The sequence below is a fragment of the Balaenoptera musculus genome, chromosome 8 (genome assembly GCF_009873245.2).
Source record: "Balaenoptera musculus isolate JJ_BM4_2016_0621 chromosome 8, mBalMus1.pri.v3, whole genome shotgun sequence".
Classification (NCBI taxonomy): domain Eukaryota; kingdom Metazoa; phylum Chordata; class Mammalia; order Artiodactyla; family Balaenopteridae; genus Balaenoptera; species Balaenoptera musculus.
The window spans coordinates 69,748,842-69,763,330 of record NC_045792.1 but is presented as its reverse complement, the minus strand read 5'-3'; the positions used below and the strand labels follow the sequence as shown (position 1 = coordinate 69,763,330).

At 34.9% G+C, this 14,489-nt stretch overlaps 1 protein-coding gene across 12 annotated transcripts in view; it reads left to right on the top strand.

Annotated features, from left to right (window-relative positions):
* SOX6 (SRY-box transcription factor 6) overlaps window positions 1-14,489 on the top strand; it is a 621,895-nt gene that overhangs the window by 88,343 nt on the left and 519,063 nt on the right. For all 12 annotated transcript variants that reach the window (XM_036861756.1, XM_036861767.1, XM_036861768.1 and 9 more), the window contains exon 2: window positions 6,108-6,180. The gene's annotated coding sequence lies outside the window, so the exon portion shown is untranslated. The remainder of the gene's footprint in view (window positions 1-6,107; window positions 6,181-14,489) is intronic.

Sequence of the window (14,489 nt, the reverse complement as noted above, 5' to 3'; positions counted from 1 at the left end):
CTTTGAGGAAATAGGTTTTTGTTCCAGGAAAGCGGAGTGTTATACTAGGTAGCATCTAAGTTGTCTTCTTGATACATCAGAAATACTCTTACTTTTGCCTTAGAAGATGTAAATATCAATAAGTGAAACCTCATTTTCCCCTTCACTATTGTGATATTCTTAATTATTAGCAATTGCATTTTTAAAAAATTGTGCATTAGCTTAGTATCAGTTCCTTTGCAAGATGAATTTCACATTTCATTTTCACGTTTCATAGTTCAAATTCTACATAATTTAGTATAATTATTAAGAGGAAAAGGAAAGCTAAGAATGATGGAGTTCAAGAAACATGGCTTCAGCCTAGCAATGCTATAAAGAGCAAAAGAATATTATGGAGGGTTTTGCATTTTTTTAAATTGATGCAACTTGGGAGAGAATAGTTTTAATGCAAAAATCACATCTGCAGGAAAACTCACTTGTATTTGCATACAGGATATTTTTTAATGTCTCTCTAATTTTTATTTTGATGTATGAAAGACCAGGCATTGATATCTTTCCAAAAGTTAGTTGAGAAAATAAATGCTTTAAATGTAGTTGTTTTAACTCAGTGGCTCATTATGTATAACATAACATTATTAAACCAACGAATCAATCCTTGACTTGAGTTTTAAACATGTGATGCTACAATTTAATATAAAGGTGGACAAAATTTTGTTACAGGTGTTTTTGGAAGCATTTTGGTACTTTAAAAAATGCCTTAGGTTATTGACTCTCAGAGTTGGAAGGTCATTTAATCCAACCACCCACTTGAACCTTCTTGCTTAGAAAAAAAAAAAGAAGGGATGGGGATTAAAAAGAGAAATGGGTGTGGTTTAGAGACAGCTTTAAGCAGGATTTAAAATTTTAGCTTGAAAGCTTTTAAAGTCTAATTAAGCAGGATTTAAAATTTTAGCTTGAAAGCTTTTAAAGTCTAATTATACAGGGAGGCAGCAGTGTTTTTTATTTGCTGTTTACCTTTGCTCTGTTACCTATTTTTGATAGAGGGGGACATACTTTGTGAAAATCTTTATGGCTTCTTCATTTGATGTCAAGATACTTGTTTGAAGTTGCCTTGTAATTCAGAGGTTTTTCTTTTTGTAACTAATATTAATATTTGGCTTTTGCTGCTACATTAATAATAGCACGTTAGTCTGGATTTGGTGACTACTTTTGAATGTATAAGTGACATAGTGAATTTTAGAAATAGCTTTTTTGTTTTGGGACAAATTAGACATGTTAAGGATAAAAAAAATCTAAATAACACCAACTCATAAGAATAAAAAAGTAAAAATAAGCCTATATCTCACTCAGTGTTAACATTTTTGTTAAATTGTAGTTTACTTTCTGTGCATGTGTGTATATACACATTTGATTTTCTATAAATTAGCTCTTATTATACATGGTTTTTTTTTATTCAACAATATTTTGTGGCCATCTTTTAATGTCATTCAATATAGATTTATATCATGATTTTTAATGATTACAGAGTAGTGTTATATATATGTACAATAATTTACTTACGCAGTTAGTAGGTTATTTCCAATTTTGGGCTGTTAGAAAAATGCTGTAATGAACATGCATATTACATGTATATGTCTTTTAACATTTTTGTGATTAGTTCCTTAGGATAATTTTTGGAAATAGCCTTTCAAGCTCAAAGGATATTGATGTTAAAAATATTAACACTTTCTGTCAAATTACCATTCAGAAGAGTTGTACCCAATTTATAATCCCATGAATGGTACCTGAAAGTGTTTATTTTTCCACATCCTCATAAATGCTAGTTTTTGTCCAGTTTACAAGATATTTTGCCAATATTTTAGGTGAAAATACTTTATTTACATTTACTTGATTATTAGGGAGACTGTGCATATTTTTGTTATTGGACATTTGTATTTCTTCATTTGTAAATTTACTCTTTATATTCTTTGTGCATTTTTATATTGAAGAGTTTGTAGCAATGCACTTTTTTTTTTAACATCTTTATTGGAGTATAATTGCTTTACAATGGTGTGTTAGTTTCTGCTTTATAGCAAAGTGAATCAGCTATACATATACATATATCCCCATATCTCTTCCCTCTTGCGTCTCCCTCCCTACCACCCTCCCTATCCCACCCCTCTAGGTGGTCACAAAGCACCGAGCTGATCTCCCTGTGCTATGTAGCTGCTTCCCACTAGCTACAATGCACTTTTTATTAAGAATTAAGAATGTGCAAAAGATTTGATAACCAAATAATATGGAGGATGTCAGCACCATGGTCAGACGTAATAGTCTGTTGTCCAGGTTGGATTATTATTTTTTAAAAACATTTATTATTTATTTATTAATTTTTATTTATTTATTTATTTTTGGCTGCAACGGATCTTAGTTGCGGCATGCGGGATCTTTGTTGAGGCATGTGGGATCTTCGCTGAGGCATGCAGGATCTTTTCATTGCAGCCCTCGGGTTTCTCTGTAGTTGTGGCTTGCCAGTTCCAGAGCGTGTGGGCTCTGTAGTTTGCCGCAGGCAAGCTCAGTACTTGTGGCACGTGGGCTTAGTTGTCCCACGGCATGTGGGATCTTAGTTCCCTCACCAGGGATTGAACCCGCATCCCCTGCATTGTAAGGTGGATCCTCTACTACTGAACCACCAGGGAAGTCCCCATGGTTGGATTACTGATTGTATGAAAAGTCTTTTAGGACAAAGGCCATTATTTAAAAATATTTATTTATTTATAAATTGAGATGTAATTGACATATAGCATTGTATTAGTTTTAGGTGTACAACGTAATGATTTTATTTATTTAAAAAATTTGTGATCATATTGTCCAGTGAAATCTTTAACCCATGATCAATATTTGCTGAATGAATGAATGAACTAGTAGAGGAGTGGAGCAATCAATGGTGATTGGGTATTCTGAAGATTCATTTTACTAAACATATTGTGATTTTCCAGATGAGATGGTATTTCCTTCTCTATCTTCTTACTTTTTTGCTGCCCTCAGGACCAAAGTCGCCAATTTTATTTTGGAAATGTTTTCCTCAGCGTAAACTTTTCTGGTTCTTGAAGAAGTAGCTTACTTCAAGTTGTGTTTTAATTCTTGTGAGTTGATTCTTAATTCTTTGCCCATCATAAAATGTTGCTTGTTTATTCCTAAATTCTCTACAGGAGGAAGTATGCATTAAAGACTTTTTTTTTTTTAATTTTAATTTTATTGGAGTATAGTTAATTTACAATGTTGTGTTAGTTTCAGGTGTACAGCAAAGTGATTCAGTTATAGATATACATATATTCATTCTTTTTTGGATTCTTTTCTCATATAGGTTATCACAGAATATTGAGTAGAGTTCCCTGTGCTATACAGTAGGTCCTTGTTGGTTATCTGTCTTATACATAGTAGTGTGTGTGTGTTCATCCCAAGCTCCTGATTTATCCCTCCCCCCACCTTTCCCCTTTGGTAGCCCCAAGTTTGTTCTCGATATCTGTAAGTCCGTTTCTGTTTTGTAAATAAGTTCATTTGTATCTTTATTGTTTTTAAATTGGATTCCACATATGAGTGATATCATATGATATTTGTCTTTCTCTGTCTGACTTCACTTAGTGTGATTTTTTTGTTTTTTTATAATAGTGAACTGTGATTTTAGAAGCTTATACTTTTAAACTTGTTTGCTGCAAAATTCCCCAATAGTATAAATCAGTTGATAATGAGATTCAGAGTTGCTTTTAAAATATGCAGCAAGACTGGACTTATATGACAAATGAGATTTATTGACTTCATATTGACGAATGTTAAAATACTATTTGCCCTAAATCTCTGGAATCTGACTTGTTCTAAATTTAAAATATCTCCAGAGTTAGAGATCTTAACTGAAAAAGATGAGACATACGTCAGTCACAATATTATCTGGATGCCTTTTATTTTGTCCTCCATTGTTTAAATGCAAGTGAAGAAATGGGATGTATTGTATATATTGCATAATTCCAATTCATGCTTTTAAAAGAATAGTTGTTAGAAAGACAAGGTGAGATCTTTCTCTTTTTTTTTTTTTTAAATTCCTGTATTTTTATTTGTTAATTCTGGCAACCCTACCTCTTATCTCCCACCACTCCTATGGCTGGTAGAGTAAGCTTTTTAATTTATTTATTTATTTATTTATTTATGACTGTGTTAGGTCTTCGTTTCTGTGCGAGGGCTTTCTCTAGTTGTGGCAAGCGGGAGCCACTCTTCATCGCGGTGCGCGGGCCTCTCACTATCGCAGCCTCTCTTGTTGCGGAGCACAGGCTCCAGACGCGCAGGCTCAGTAATTGTGGCTCACGGGCCCAGTTGTTCCGCGGCATGTGGGATCTTCCCAGACCAGGGCTCAAACCCGTGTCCCCTGCATTGGCAGGCAGACTCTCAACCACTGCGCCACCAGGGAAGCCCCAGGTGAGATCCTTTTACAAGTATGTGAGCACTTAAGAACACTTTTAGATTCTTCCAGACTTTAGGCTTTTGGATATACAGCATTTTGCTAGAGATTTACTTTATGGATAACTTCAGTTATAATTTTTAATTCAGGGTCAGATAAAATGTGAGAATAGCTTATATCAGAACCAGAATTCTTTTCTGGCTTTGACTAGTACACAGAGTGTGTCCACATTGGGTTGTGTGGTGTCCCAGGTAAAATTGCTCTACTGAATCCCAAAACATCAGAAAGCCATGAGGAGGTAAAGCGTATAATACCAAAAATAAATGACAGAGCTACCTTCCTCAGGGCGGACTCTCTTGTACTTCTCGCATCCATAGAAGTAGCCATTGCAGAGTTGCTAGAAACTGTTGAAATTGGATTGGGGAAGCCTGAGGCACCATTTCCTACAGAGAGAAAGAGGTCTGGTGAGGAAACCTATGGATACTTAAAGCTGTCCAAATGCCCAGGACTTTATTATCTATCAATCCTGACTAGAAAATAGAATAAATTATACGGGTCACTTAGGCAAAAGCATGTTATAGGAGCTGGGGAAGGGCTGAGTTGTATATTTATTTCATATCTCAACTTAATTTCAGAGGCCAATACCTAATCTATTATGGCCATTTGTGCTATAAATGCAATATTGGGAGTAGTAGTTCCTATAAATGATGTTGAACAAGATCTATTTTTTTCGAAATGAATTTTATTTAAATCTAGTTAGCTAACTAACTAGGTTAGTTAACTAACCTAGATGTTTACTGGCTGTATGTAAAATATGTGGATTGAATCAAACCAATCCCCAGAGTCTAGGAAAGTTTCTGACCTAAATTAGGAACCCAAGCTCCATTATTATTTTCACTTGAACACTACTCATAGCCATCCTAACTTTTTGGAAAGAGTACGGCCTTTGCAACAAAGTTTCTTTGTTTTCATGGAACCAAAAATGTGCTGTATTTAGACCAAACAATAAAAATAAACTACCAAACTACTTTCTAATGCATGGGGGTTCTGGAGAGAGGAAACCATAGATATTTAGAGGCATAAAGTGAGTCATTGTGCTAGTTAAAACTTTTTACAAGACTAGCTCTGTATGTTTGAGTTGCATCTGTTACCTCTTCAGCCAGAACTAAAGTGTGTGCAAGGAAAAGAATTTTGAATTGAATTGTGGCTCATACAGAATGCATTGTATATAGCCTAAGCATCTAAATGGATTCCACATCTTGGGCAGAACTAAAACTGCATCTTTTCATATTTAGTCTACCTTCAAGGTATTCCTGTTGGACATATCCAAGATATTTTCTGTGAAGCTAATTCGTTTTAACTTGCAAACATAAATTAAACAGTTTTTCAAATGTTAACTTGTAAGGCTTTATTCCCTTAAAATTTTTCTTGCTTTTGTTTTTACTTACTCATATTTTTAAACACCACTTTATTACTGACAGTATTTTAAAAGCCGTAATGGATGGAAATGTTGTATTCTTCGATGAAGAACAATGAACAAATTGTTTCTTTTGGTATTATCATCTTGGAAAAAGTTGTTAGACAACTGACCAAGTTAAAATATAGTATAATTTGTAGCCAGAATGTATTCTTTAATAAAGCAAGTAAATGCAATTTACTAATCCTTTTTCATTTCCTTTTTTGTCTAAACTTTCAGGTCACTTTCATGAATTCAGAGGCAATTTACCAGTGATTTCTGGGTGCTGGAGCTGATTTTTTTGTGCGTATTTGTAAGTATTGGTTTATTTATTACTCTTACTACTCTTCTCATTGTGTGATGAGAACAGTTACAGTGTTTTTAAAGTGTTATTAGTTTTTTGTAAGTGTTTCCTTAAAAGGAATATAGAAAAATATCAGAGGGTGAAAAAAGCCTCTGTTGTGATTTCCAGTGAAATAACACAATGGCAGGGCCAATTACAAGAGGCTGAAACAATAAATATCTTACTTTTTGAAGATGGGGCTCAATTGTAGGAATGGATTACCTTAAAGGGGCTAGTCTATCTGCACATGAATAATTTACCTTGATAACTTCTTATAGTCTTCTGGTTGTCTGGACTTGAAAAGTTCTATGTGCCTGTGCTCATTGAAAAGATGTGAGATGATACAGAATTCAAAGAGCTGTCAGTACTTGAGGAGATTATGTACTAAGGAACCAAAGACTCATTTAGTGAATGTATAATGTATATCAAAATCGGGGTATTCCTGTCTTCTTCACCATCCTCAAAATGCTATTATATTTTAAATGGTATTTTGGAGAACAAAGATAATTTTTCTCAGGAAAGAAGGTCAATTTCAAGAAAAAATATTGAATGAACTTTAATGATCAATGAAAATACTTTAAATTATTATGTATTTATTAATATAAAAGTAGTTTAGAGTATGTGGCAGGTATTAAAAATGTTTGTGTATATATAAGACCATATTTAAGTAACTTGAGTTTAAGATATATTTATATGTGTACATTGTACCAAACCATTGATATCTAAGGTGATCTTTACATTTGATAACCACAAAGACAGAGGTAACTTTTCCTCTGTTAGTGTATTACTATAAAGGAATTTTAGGGAATAAACTTCTAGGAAAGTATTTGAAAAAAAAGTAACATTATAAATTAGAGTTTAAGTGATGCAGTATTTAAACAGAGAGCAGTGAAAATTTATTTAAAACCAGCTTTACCTTTCTTTTAGTAGTAGCATTGATTGGGGCAGGTATTTTGAACCATCTTAAAAAAAGATGTGAATATTTAATATAGCTTAACACATTTCGTATATTTTTTAATGTTTTAAGAATGAATACGATGTTATTTTTATGAGACTATCAATTCACATTGTATTATTTGAAGACTGAATTCTTATGTAAAACACAAAATATTAAACTCCATGGTTCATTTGGATTAAATATAAGCTTTTAATTTGTGCAAGGTATCACAGTGAGGATTAGGAGGCAAAGAAGATGGAGAAAGAAATGTAAAGTATCTTTGAAGGGCTCTTGAGAAAAAGGATGGTTCCAAGGAGCTGAGCTTATCCTATTAGAAATCTGTGTGAAGGGAAATAATTTTTAACTGTCCAAATCTTGTCTTTGTTGCTTTATCCTTTCCTTTACTTCCTATCTCTCTTCTCGCGTATCATTCAGTCATTCCCTATAGTAAGTTTTTAGGATGATTAATGTTTTTAAACTACAAATACAAGATAATTACCAGCATTTCAACCAAGATGGCCTTAATCAAAATATAGTCTACATTTCTCATCACCCAAAGACTCTGTTTCCTGAATTTTTCTCTTCTCTACCGCCCCCTGCCCCCCAGCAATCCAGCAATACCCCAACCAGATATATACATAGACTAGCTTTGAACAGAGGTGATCCAATTAGCTGAATTTTTTTTCTTGTGACCTGACAAAGAGAGAGGCTAAAAAATAGAAGGGGCACTGTGGGTGTAGTTTTCATATGGTTATTTCTGGAGTTCAACTTAAAAAAACCCAAAAAGCTCTAGTCAGATTTTGTCTAATCACTTAGGTGGAAGTCATAGTAATCACACAGGCCTAAAGTAATTGTTTTCCAGACTTGAGAATTTCCATATGATAGTTTAGGGTGTGGAGTTTGTTGTTCCTTTGGTCAGTGGTCTCAAGTTTTGTTCCAGCCATCTCCTGACTATGGAACCTTCTTATTAAAGAAATGTAGCAGGATACTATGACTAAGATAAGTCAAATAAAATTAACATGGCATCCAGAATGCTTGCATTCTCACTTCTTTTAATTATTGCAGAAACTGTCTGCCACTTACACTGAATGATGAGGCAGCTAAAACAGTAGAAATATTCATCTAGTCTAGCCTAAAAACAGGCAAATGAGATCAGTGACAATGGCTTCTTTTAGGAACTTTAATTTCCATGTTTTGGAACTGCTTATTTGCTACATGATCTAAGGCAGAAAGTTATACCTCATGGCCACGGGAAGGTTTCTTAGTAAGGTATGCAGAAGCCGGTCTGTGAGATAAGGAGGTGGGATATTGTTTTGCACATCCATAATGAATAGGCCACACCAAAGGTGTGTGAGAACCGATTGGAATCTTACCTACTTACATCAACTACCTAGGTCAGAGTAGGAAAACACTGTGAAGGAAAATGGTTATCTTTTCAGAAGCTGAAAGCATCTTATTCTAGCTTTTTTTTTTCTTTTTAAAAAATAAAACTACCTTTTTTCTTTTCCCAAAGTAGGCATTGTATAAGAAGACCTTGTTTTGCATGTTAATAGCCCACATTTAATTTTTTATCTCTAATTAAAATGTAATTAATTAATTCTGTCCTTTCAGTTTTACCAGGGCAGTAAATGATTGGTTAAAAACAATGACAATAACAACAACAAAACAAAGAATTAGATAGCCTGCTTTTTCAGGTTCCCAAGCCTTTTTAGAAATTTGATAATGAATTCCCTTTTATAAAATTCTGTCTCTATTTATGGTCTCTAATAGCAGTTTTTTCTCTGAAAAAGTCCGGAAGTATTTTATTGTCTGGTACAAAAATGATTATTGCTTAGCTCCATGCTTGAGTTAATAATGACAACAATATCTTAATTCAGCATAACACTTGCTTTTGCAGACATTAAACTGGCTGAATTTCATAAAACTCTGTGAGATGAGTAGGAATTATCCTTATTTTTGCAGAGTGGCAGGACTCAAACCAAGGGATTCAAAGTATAAATGCCATGCTCTTTCCATAACACCAATCTGTCTTCTCTCAGAGAATATTTTAGCTCTCTTTCTTTTGTTGTCTGATCACTATCTCAGTCTCTACTTGGTTGCTGTACAAATATTTTTGAAAAGTTTAGGTAGAGTAAGTCAGGCAGGAGATTTTGGAGAACCTTCTACCACTTTATTTCCTCATGTTCCTCGATCATTTGCTCCTCCCTGACATTCTCCTATCCCCCTATTTCCAAACTCCACATGTCATGCTTCAGCTGAAATTTTTTGAATTGCATAGATTTTTAGGAAACAAACAAAAAGAATCATGAAATCATCTCTTTGTGGTATTTTAAAATGGAGAGAAATTTGTTTCAAACTGAGCGTAGCCCAGACCAAAGCTCCCTCAGTGAGAACATCTGTGATTTTAAGGACAAGTAGGTCTAAGTGCATTATCTTTAAAAAATATTATTCCAGGCTAATCTTGACATAGAGCAGGTAAATAAAAAAGATGAGCTGTGAAAATCCACAAATAGGGCTTGAATGCCATTTTCCATGACAACGGGAGCTGCCCCATGAAAGCATTAATGCTGGGAATGTAAGGAATTTAAAATTGTGTCTTCTCAGTTTTACAGTTGTGTGCTCATGTTAATTAGAGATATACTGACATTTGAAGTATCTACATTAATACACACAGCTACTATACATTTGTGAACTGTGGCCAGAAATCTACTTTAATTGAAAGCAGTTTGCTAATCTGAATGTGTATATCCGTTACATTTTAAGCTTTTAAATTTTAATACTAGGGCCCTTAGATACTTGTTCTTTTTGCTCTCTCCACTTTCTGTTTCTAATTTATACCTGAAAGGACAGCCTGGCCTATTTTTAATCTCCTAGTGGTGTTTTGGAGCAATATTGATGGAATTTTGAGAAAAAAAAATGTTTTTTAATAGTGTCCTTTTATTTGCTGTACTTTGAATCTCTTTTTACTCTCTGACTTTCTAAATTGTTGGTTTTTCTTGCAAACCTTTAAGATGGCCTGCCACCGAAATAAGGTAGGGTTTAGGTTTATGGAATTTGCTTCACTGGCTATATTTAAGTACTAAAGAGCTACTCTTCACAGTCATACTATGGTTTTAGCCAGAAAAGCCCAGTATTAGAGACCTTGATGAGATGAGCAATGAAGAGGCATTCTGATTTTTTTAGTATAGCTGAATTTCATCCTTCCCTCTTGATGTCAAGCCATGTATCTTAATTTTTGATTTGCATATATATTCACAATAGCTTGATGACTTCTTGAGTCATGTTTAGCCCTAGAGTTTTTGCTTTGCCTGTCTTAAAGGAAGACTTTACATCTATTTTTTGCAAGTTTGTGTTTCTTAAGAATCTGCCTGTCAGGATTTTTAACCTAATTGTTTTGTCCTTTTTTGTCTAATGAAACTCCCACACTTACTTTTTGAACTAATCCCTGTGTATTACACAAGACCAGTTAGAAAGAAGCTTCCTTTTTGTAGCACCAGAATAAACTGCTCTAAAAATTTGTAATATTCTGGACTTATTTCATTAAACCATTTTACTGGCACCATTAAACTACTAAGACCTGGGACCATTAAAACTTACTCAGTACTATTATTATTATGGCCTATTTTACCCTTTATTAATTTTTTTTCACTGTACTAAGTTCCTCTGCTCTTTATTTTTTCATGTTGCTTACTACATATTGTGCCATCACAGCACATTTGGTAATTTCAAGTTAATTGCTCAATTATCAGTGATAGTCATGAAGCACTTGAAACATGCGCAGTGGAGGATTTAAAAAATTTCGAAATAAGTTGGTGTGTCATAATCTTAAATGTGAAACATGCCAATATCTGCAGGCATAAAAATACACTGCCTGAGCTAGGCATTTCAGGGAAGGCAAAAACCTACTCTTAAAATCAGGGCTTTTGTCTGGCACTGAAGTGTTTCATCTTTGCTAATTTCAAACAACGTATCTAAATTTGATCTTGGTTTCCTTTTCAACTCTAAAAACTTGGTCGTGGTAATAAGGGAAAAGGGAAGTAAAACTGTATTGATTCTGTTGGAATGTTTAACTGGAACCTTACAGTCACGATATTCACTGTAAAGTGGAATTTGGTGTGAGGTGGATCCATATTGGATGCCAGTCAAGGAAGTTGACTTACTAAAGAAGCAGAATGGTCTCTTTATAATGTTTCTGCACGCATTAAGGCAATCCTCTAATCAGAGGACAGTGTTTCAGTGAAGATAGTATGTTGATGATTTATTTATATCGAAAAACCTCATGAGAACAATGACACTTTGGGGACTTTTTCTGTATCTTACACAGTAATAGTCTCAGATGCCTTCAAGATAACTTATACATTATGGCAAAATACTTATTGTAACTCTTTTGGCAACTAGGCAAACTATCATTAAATTTTGCATTAGTATTCAGTTTAAGGTTTTTTCTAAACTAATATAGTGCCAACAGCTCTTTTTTAGATGCTATTATGGTTCTTTCATATTTTTATAGTACTGTAGTAAAGCTGAATTTACTGGCTACATTTGAAGGTGGAGTAGAGCAGCACAAGAGTCAACATTAAAGTGATTCAGTGCCCGTTGGAGAAAAATTCTTCTTGAGATTGGAAACAATGTGGGGCTTGAGGGCAGTTTGCTAAGAACAGCTAATAAATTTGAATATTCCCCCCAAAAGCTGCTCTCTGAACTTGTTTTTAACCAAGAAGATAGGCTTAATCATTTTCCAGTATTCTTACATAAATTTTATTAATATTTAAAGGAATTAAATGCATATAGAGAAGGGGAAATAAAGCCATAATTTGAACTGAGTGGTGGTCTCAAATACAGGGAAATGAGGGAGTGTCCATAAATGTACTAATTATGCACATCTAGCTATTATTTTGTAATATAATAATCTATAAAATGTGAAATATAGTCTGTTTATAATTCAGGAAAAAATAAAGTCATTGATTTACTCAAGCATTTAGATAGAAATATTTTTAGTAACTATTCAGTTTATAAAGATTGTTTGAATAATCAACAAAATCTAGTGCATTTTGTTGTATGCTTGTCTCTACACATCACTTTCAGCACATAGTTTTATCTGAAGTACATATTTTATGTTATCTTGGGGTATGGGTATAAATGCTTATCATTTCACCAAATTTTTGCCATCTCCTAACATTAAAATGTGAGTTAAGTATTTCCAGTAAAGATAAAAACATTTTCTGCATTCTCCTCTTCTTTCTCCCTCTCTTCGTCTCTCCTTCCCTTTTGCCCTACTCTCTCTCTCTCTCTGTCTCTCTTCATATTTCTTACTGGAGTTTTTCAAAGATGCAGGGCAATTATTGTGTAAAAAGATTAATTTCCTAAGCATTATCTTCCATCGATGACTGGCAAAAAAGACTTATTTTTAATGTTTAATCAGTCAAAAAGTTTGTCCACATGATGTAATTCCTGTTTTTATTATTATTTGCTTAGCAAGTGCTTGCAAGAGAAAAAAAGATGGTCCCTAACCTAAGGGTTTAAAAATTGATTTGTTACTAGAGAGTTTATGTGGGTGGAGTTTTCTTTGGATACAAGCTGTACTGGAGTTAGCTCTTTCTCTTTCTTTTCAGCTCACACAGTTTCATATAAACTTAAGTGAATGAATTCATTAATCAAAGCAGATTTTCTATTTTTATTTCACCTTTGGGCTCTTTTATACCTTTGGAAAATACAAATACAACAAAAAGGTATGTTTGACAGTTAATTGCTATTTTTACCTTTTTGACCCACGTATAGTAGATAATTAAGCAATAGCATCAATGGAATCCAGGTCTGCACCCCTATAACTGCCTACATTAGGCAGAATATAGATTTTTTTTTTTCTTCAAGCTATGGCAGCTGGTAACAAGCCTATGACTTGGTTTTTAATTATTACCACTAGTGTTCTGAGTTTCATTGAACATAGTACAAAAGAAATACAGGTGTTATTCCTCTTGTGAATATTATTTTTCTTCCAATTATTACATATATATGGCATCATCAGTTAGAATGGGTTGTTTTAAGGTGAGATTGGTTGCACATAATTTGATATCTGATACAGCATCAAGTGCACTCTCACTGAATGGTTGACAGCTTTAAGGGATGGAAACATTTTGGGCTTTGTCCCTGGTAGTGGCAGTATGTGGAATCCACTGTTGATTTTTTTTTTTTTAAAGATAATTTTTAATTGAATCATATTTTAAAATTTATTTATTTATTTATTTATTTTTGGCTGTGTTGGGTCTTAGTTTCTGTGCGAGGGCTTTCACCAGCTGTGGCGAGCGGGGGCCACTCTTCATCGCGGTGCGCCGGCCTCTCACTGTCGCTGCCTCTCCCGTTGCGGAGCACAGGCTCCAGACGCGCAGGCTCAGTAGTTGTGGCTCACGGGCTTAGTTGCTCCGCGGCATGTGGGATCCTCCCAGACCAGGGCTCGAACCCGTGTCCCCTGCATTGGCAGGCAGACTCCCAACCACTGCGCCACCAGGGAAGCCCCGATTTTTTTTTTTTTTTTAATAAAAAACCTGCATCATCTTTATTTTGCATACTTTAATTTAAGAACAAAACAAACAAAAAAACACAATACACAACATTCAAACCCCTTGTCAAATGTGGAAAGGAATAGGGCTTGAGGCCCTTATATCCTGCCTTAGACAGAAGGACAGAAATAAAACCACTAGACATCAGCCGAAGGAACCAAGTGGACCAAGGCCACTGGGGCTGCTGCTGGGGGAGCCATGGGGACACTATACAGAGGGAACAAAGTCTGCAGGTAGAAATTCCTAATCTACTTCTTCCATGCGAGAGGCATCCTCATCACCTCAAGGGGGGGATCTCATCAGGAACAGTAGTACTGGGCTCCTCTGCTGTCACTTCATCTTCATCAGTGCCCAAGCCTAGCTTGATCATGCGGTAGATGCGGCTGGAGTGGGTCTGGGGATCCTCAAGCGAGAAGCCGGAAGAGAGCAGTGCAGTTTCGAACAGCAGCACCACCAGGTCCTTGACAGCCTTGTCATTCTTGTCTGCCTCTGCCTTCTGCCGCAGGGTCTCCACAATGGGGTGGTCAGGATTGATCTCCAGGTGCTTTTTGGATTTTGTGACTAGTTACAGAGAATTTTTCCCTGGACTTGCAGTCACAGAATAGATAGCTGCAAGGCAATATCTGGCGGACGGCTGAGAAAGTAAAGCATGAAAAATGTGGGTGTAAACAAGAGAGCTGAGTGTCAGAAAACCTTGAGCACCTGGAGCTTTCTGAGGGGAAGATATGGTTGAACAAATGGAAGAAATACCTGTCCCTCCAATTTCACTGCAGTAATTGAGAAGA